Raw genomic sequence first — 6725 nt, 5'->3', positions numbered from 1 at the left:
TATAGTAGGTAGGCCTAACTGAATAGGTGGTTTTGGTTGCAATACTCCCTTTTTTTTTTCTTTTTTTCTTCCAAGAGCAGATCCTCTAGTCTTTTCAAAGATACATTAACATTAACAACCTAAGTTATCAAATATGGGAACATATAGAGTGAACCTCTCAATACTATAAAATAGTTAGGAGATGAAGAGACTTTTGCAGGTGTCAATTCACCACCGAGCAAAGTATACAGCCGAAAAACAAGCACAGTAACACTGATTGAAATAGTATTTAGAATTGGATAGTGTTGTTCTTTCTACCTTTGCGTCCCAAGAAAAACTTCCATTTTTAATTGATATAGTAGGTAGGCCTGACTGAATACATGGTCAATGGATCTCTCCATAAATTTCTGTTTTCTAGAGAAGAGGGTGGGCAGGTGTTAAGGTGGGAACAATTGCATTCCATTGCTTTGGGTTCGGCTCATGGAATTGCATATTTACATCAAGATTGCGAGAAGCGAATCATACACTTCGACATCAAGCCTCACAATATCTTGCTGAACGCTGACTTCATGCCAAAAGTTTCTGATTTTGGTCTGGCAATGCTTTGTGGAAAGGAAGATGACCATATATCAATGACGGCGGGGAGAGGAACACCGAGATATGTTGCGCCAGAGGTGTGTTACAGTAATATGGGGCCTGTTACTGATAAATCTGATGTTTACAGTTTCGGCATGCTGTTGCTAGAGATTTTTGGGGGTAGAAAGAATATTCATTCGCAAGTGAGCCGTTCAAGTAGGCTGTACTTTCCTGAGTGGGCTTTCAATATGCTTGAGACTGAGAATGAGGAGTTGCAGATGAGATTGCATGGAGGAAGAGTCGGAGAAATTAAAACAGACACGGAGGCAGCGGCCAAGAGGCTGATGACTAAAGTAGGGTTGTGGTGCATTCAATATGAATCCAAGGATCGTCCATGTATGAGTAGGGTTGTTCAAATGTTAGACGGAGATGAAGAAGACGTGGAAAACCCTCCCTTTCCCTTAGGTTCCTCTTCTGCTAAACCTGAAATACCATTATTGTCTTTCGGTCAAAACACTTCTTACTTTGGAAGAACCTTGTAGATTTTTATGTGGAACTTGCTTTATATAATAGAGATCTGATTGCATAAAGAGTCTGTTGTAATAGAAGTGCGCAGTTGCTGAAACTTATGCACAAAGCATGATTCCATCGTATTTTTTTCACTCGTTCATATATGCGAAATTTAGTTTATATATTACCAAATATATTAAACTTTTTCACGTGATCGTATGAATAAATCTAAACTTCTCGTGGCACCACGTCTCTTTCTAACTTTTGCAATTACTATTTATGCAGCGAATGCTATTTTTGAAAAACATTAATCCGAACATAAATTTAAGCATTCAGATGTATAATGTATAACCACTAAAATTACTCATTGAATTTTTAAGTAATGTTGCAAAATTCTGATCTATAACCACTAAAGTGAATCATTGAATTTTTAAGTAATGTTGCAAAAATCCGTATCTATGGGTAAATAAGGAAAAAAAACATTTTTTAATTCTTGATTTTAGACTTTTGTGATTCATATTAATTTTGATAATTTTTTTAGGATTAATCACATCATGAGTTTTTGGTCGATGTTTCGAATCATCTAATGTGGTTCATCATCAGGACAAAGGTGAAAAAATCAGTCAGTCAGAATGTTTAAATAGCGAGGATGCATATGTTCCAGAGTTAGCCGTTAGGAAATAGCTGTTATGAATTAGCCTTTAAGAAAATATAGTTGAGTAAATTTATTATTATTTTGTTATGTTTTATTTTAATTTATTAATATTTTTAATTAAAATAATATTGAATTCAAAATTAGTTAGATTAATTTAATAATATAATAAGAATTGAATATTTGTAAATATATAATTAAAAATAAGTTTAATATGGTTATTATTAAAAATGAAAAATATTCAACAATTATATTTAAATATTATTATATAAAAAGATTGGATAATATTTTAATAGGGAGGTCAAAGAGGATATAAATTGCAATATAAAAATAAAAATAATCAATTATTAATTATTATATATATATATATCTGAAAAGAGGGCGGGGATCCAACTTCTACTTAACTTCCAACCATCGTCCCTGTTAAGATTAATAGAACATTTTTCAATTTCAATGGCTTCTCAAAGCTTCCTATGATGGAAGTGATCAATCTTGGCGATGACTCAGGAATCCTTGACGCAGACATGGTGATTGGATTTCACTGCATGTTCAGCTAAAGCCGAGGAACAAGAGTGGTTGTGCTTAATATTTGTTGCATGTTCTTGGATTCTCTAGTTAATGGAGCGACCAGTTTCCCTAATGTAGGGAATCCCACAGGAACATGGGATGGAGTAGACCCCTTTCATGTCTTTAGGGTTTACAAGGTCTTTGATGGATCTAAGAGAATTTCTAATGGTATTAAGGGGTTTGAAGGTAGCAGAAACTTTGTTCTTTTTGAGGATATGAGAAATCTTATCGGTGGTCCCTTGAATAAAAGGAAGTTGAACACTGGAGATTATACCATCAAGAGAAGGTTTAATCCTTGATTCTTTACTAGCCTTTAGAAAATCTTTGAGGCCTTGCTGCTATTCAACTATATTTTTTTAACGGCTAATTCATAACAGTTATTTCCTAATGGCTAACTCTGGAACAAATGCATCCTTGCTATCTAAACATTCTGACTGACTGATTTTTTCACCTTTGTCATGATGATGAACCACATTAGATGGTTCGAAACGTCAGCCAAAAACTCATGATGTGATTAATCTGAAAGAATTTATCAAAAAAAAATAAATTCTTTTCAAGTATTTAAAATATTTATACATTGGGAAAAAAACACTAATATATGACCTATGAGATGTTTTTAATTGATTTTTTATTTTGTCTTAAAATATAACGAAAAAATATAATAAATATATCTTATTATCATGAGTTATATATAATGAAATTAGATACATAAATTACTAACTAATTATTTTCTCTTCTTTTTTTACTGGAAAAAGTAATGTTTTTCTTCTAGAGTAAGAAGGCCTTGGTGCTAGTATTGGACTCTGATGACCTCTAGAAGAAGAAGTAAGAGGAGGTAGGCTACATCCTCTACTGGTGAACATGCTAGGTGGTGCCACCTCCTCCTCCTATTGCTTGTCCTCCACCTCCTCCTCATCCTCTACCTCTCTCTCCCCTACAACTACTACCTCCTCAAGTGCCTCCTCCTCTAACCAATCAATGGTCAATTGCATGACAGACCTCTCAACCTCAACTTTTCATGCAACAATGGTGTTAATCACATCCAATGAGATGGCCTCTAGGTCCGGTGTTTTTTGAAGTTTCCTCACCCATAATCAGAGATTGTAGTAGATGTAGACCATGTCATTAAGGAGCTAGGAATCCAACTTGTATGAGGATCATGAATTATATACTAATAATTATAAAATAATAAATTATTGATTTATAGTGAATTCAAAAAATTATTTGAAATTTTTTAGCCTGTTTCACTTCTTGGTGTGTATTTTTTTCAAATACACTTCAATTGTGCTCGCACCTAAAGGAGCTACATGTTTGGTTGAGTACTTGAAGGGAAAGCTTTTGGAGATTGGATGTTATGCCAACATAACTTGTCCACCACACATCTACAACAAAGAAGAGAAACATAAGGAAAAACAAATTGAAAGTTGAAAGCTGAAGCAAAGTATGAAGAGACAATAAAATTCGAATAAACTAACACTTGACATTTTAGTCTTCCTATCATAGATAACCATGTCAAAGATAAATTTGACACCTACCATCCTTTATATCTTCATTTCTTTAAAAAAAATTGCATATTCTTCTAGAGATGGCACCATATTATGAACACAACTAAAGAATCCATCCATCACTTCAACATCAAATATAAAACCAAAGTAACAAAATGTGGGGTTGAGGAATATCTTTGCAACATTAATGGGAGAATGGAGTGTATTGTTTAATTGTTCATTAATCACTCTCCATAGTAACTATTGTTTCTTAAACTACTCATCCCTCTTATCACCATAATAGCTATGAATGGATTATTTTTCCCTATCCATGGCCTCATACAAGTAGCCAATTGCGGTCTTGTCTCCATCAACCAATCGCATAAACTTTACCAAAGGTTTAGTAATGGCATACACCTCCTACACTCCTTCCCAAAAGCCCTCCTAATATGAAACTAGCCAACACATGATGTTTCCCTCTAATTTGTGGCTAAAATATAAAGAACGTTAATCCTCTGAAAGAAACATTCTATTCACATCCCACATAGAATTCAAGAGAGATTGAATAGATATGAAGCTAGTGGAAAACCATGTAATAGAATGATGCACCAACTACTTGTTATTAGTGAATCTTCTCATAAAATTGAGCACAGTTGCATTGTTATGTGTAAATTTTGTTATACTCTTTGATGATTCAACAATATCCTTGACATAAGGAATTCTCATTCTATCCTCTAACATCAAATAAATATGAGTCTGTAGCACAAGGTTTGGAAAACAAGTTAGCATACCTCTCCATAAGAAGCTTGCCAGTAACAACATAATTTGTAGCATTTCCCATCATGACTTGGACCTACCTCCTAAATGAATGCATGTAACAAATTACATAACAATCTAATTCGTTCTTAATATGTAAATTGTAAATTGTTTGGATATATTTTTGTAAAAATATTCAAATATCTAAGGATTTGAATATGGTAGCTAAATTTCACACAAAGACCATCCAACTCCACCATCTCAACAAGTAGCCTAATTAATTCACTTTATGTACATTTGCATGAGTGGGATTTAAATAAAACTTTAATTTATAAATCCATATAATTATTTATATTCCACCATTATTAAATAATGATTAAATCGCACACTCAAATAAAACTCACATGTGGACATTAACCACATGTTAAATTCCAAATTGCCAAAGGCCTCATCGACCATGGCTAGAATTTAAAATCTATCCAAGTTTAACCCAAAATAGTTAAACCCCAAACTCTTAGTTCATCACAAATGAATTAATTACCTCAAACTTTTTATTGACCCAAACAGTGAAATACCCCAACCTTTCATATACTGATCAGAAAAAAGAGTACTCTCCGCATTGAAGAAAATTTCTCTCCTACAATGGGTTATTACCTAAATTTACCACATCCACTTAAGTAACAAGATTTCTTACCAACCTTTTCTAACCCTAAACTTTATGCCAATTGTTGTCGCTTTTTCTATCTCTTGTCTCACAAGTTCTTTAGAAGATATCGAAGCCTCCTAGAGATAGTTTCTAGGTTTATAGGACCCGAGTGCTTAGGGAATCTGAGAGGAGTTCTTTTGAAGATTATCAAAAGGCTTTCTGTTGCACTCCATATGTCATGTAATTGGTTCAATAACCCTTTGCCAAGGTAAACTCAAGAAAACAAATAGATCGAAATAAATGCTAGTAGATATCACTAATATTAAAGAGAAATGTGTTGGTTTTGGTGGATGACACACAACAATACAAATTTTAACATTGTTATTGAAGTATAGATGAACAAGAGGAAGGAAAGGAGGGAAATAGATGTAGAGGGTTGGACATAACATAGAATCCTACGCAACAATCTCCAACAGAAATATGGAAGAGTGAGGAGGTGAAAATGCAGAAAAAGTGTAGCGCGAATTAAGATCTCAAGCTCTATGCCTCATGAATACATTTGTCACCAATTAGCATAAGTAAATTTGTGCTTACATATAGGTATTGTAGGCTATCAAATAACACAAGTAAATCTGTGATTACACAGGTACTACAGGTTGCCAAATAACACAAGTAAATTTGTGTTTACATAGGTACTTCTCACTACTTAGCAGCATATATACAACCATGAGAGACTGAAACCAACAGCTTCATCACACAATTTTAGAAGAGGAAAGACATACATGAAATGATATATAAAGGGGAAAACATATTGCGCATTTCTCCGATTGGAATCAAACAAACTACATTAATCTTTGAAGATGGAGTCCAAATCACCAGTCCATTACATTTAACAATTGTATATGCCCGAGCACCTTATGAACAAGAAAATTGAACCAAAGTGGAACCACTCTCTCTGCAAACAGAGCTCAGAACCTATAAAAGTAGAATTCGGTCCTCTAGAATGCAAAATTGGGAACCCTGTTTAAGTGTTTCTTCCCTCTATTTATAAGGAGAGGGGGAGCTTTGAAGAATAGTTACAAAATATCTGAGCTGAGCTCCAGCTGTCTTAGCATGTGAAGGTTCTGCTGCCCAAAATGATGACAATCAGATTTAATTATGTTCTTGAAAATGCAAAAATTACAAAATAATAGACATAAAGAAAACTGAATGATGGTTGAGGAAAATATATCCCTTCCATTCCTGTGATGGCCTCCGATCAGGCCACGTCTTTTCCATGATGTTCCTCTTTAGTTATGTTAGCGCTTGAAATTTCACCTCAGGCTGAGAAAGGTAAACTCCAAGGCAACATCAAACCACTTAGCCTCGTAGCTAGCCCTACGGGGCAGGAGAGGGCTCTCTCCGGTCTATCTCGATAAAGATCTTCAATTGGGGAGATGACCAATAGGGTAACACTAATTTTAGGCTAGTAAACTGATCAAAAGGGTTGATTTTGGGATTTTTAAAGTTTTTGGTGGCAAATTGAGGAATGGCAATTTTTGGGTGCGGGGATTGG

General features: G+C 34.3%; 1 pseudogene; it reads left to right on the top strand.

Moving 5' to 3' along the window:
- The first annotated feature begins 359 nt into the window (after positions 1 to 359).
- On the top strand, positions 360 to 1097 carry LOC149240858 (LEAF RUST 10 DISEASE-RESISTANCE LOCUS RECEPTOR-LIKE PROTEIN KINASE-like 2.4 pseudogene; annotated as a pseudogene).
- The last annotated feature ends 5628 nt before the right edge of the window (positions 1098 to 6725 follow it).

This window comes from Pinus tabuliformis, chromosome 8, assembly GCF_031772625.1.
Source record: "Pinus tabuliformis cultivar Carrire ecotype Pingquan chromosome 8, CPIR1, whole genome shotgun sequence".
NCBI lineage: Eukaryota > Viridiplantae > Streptophyta > Pinopsida > Pinales > Pinaceae > Pinus > Pinus tabuliformis.
Note: the sequence above shows the minus strand (reverse complement) of the source record. Positions and strands in the feature narration are given on the sequence as shown.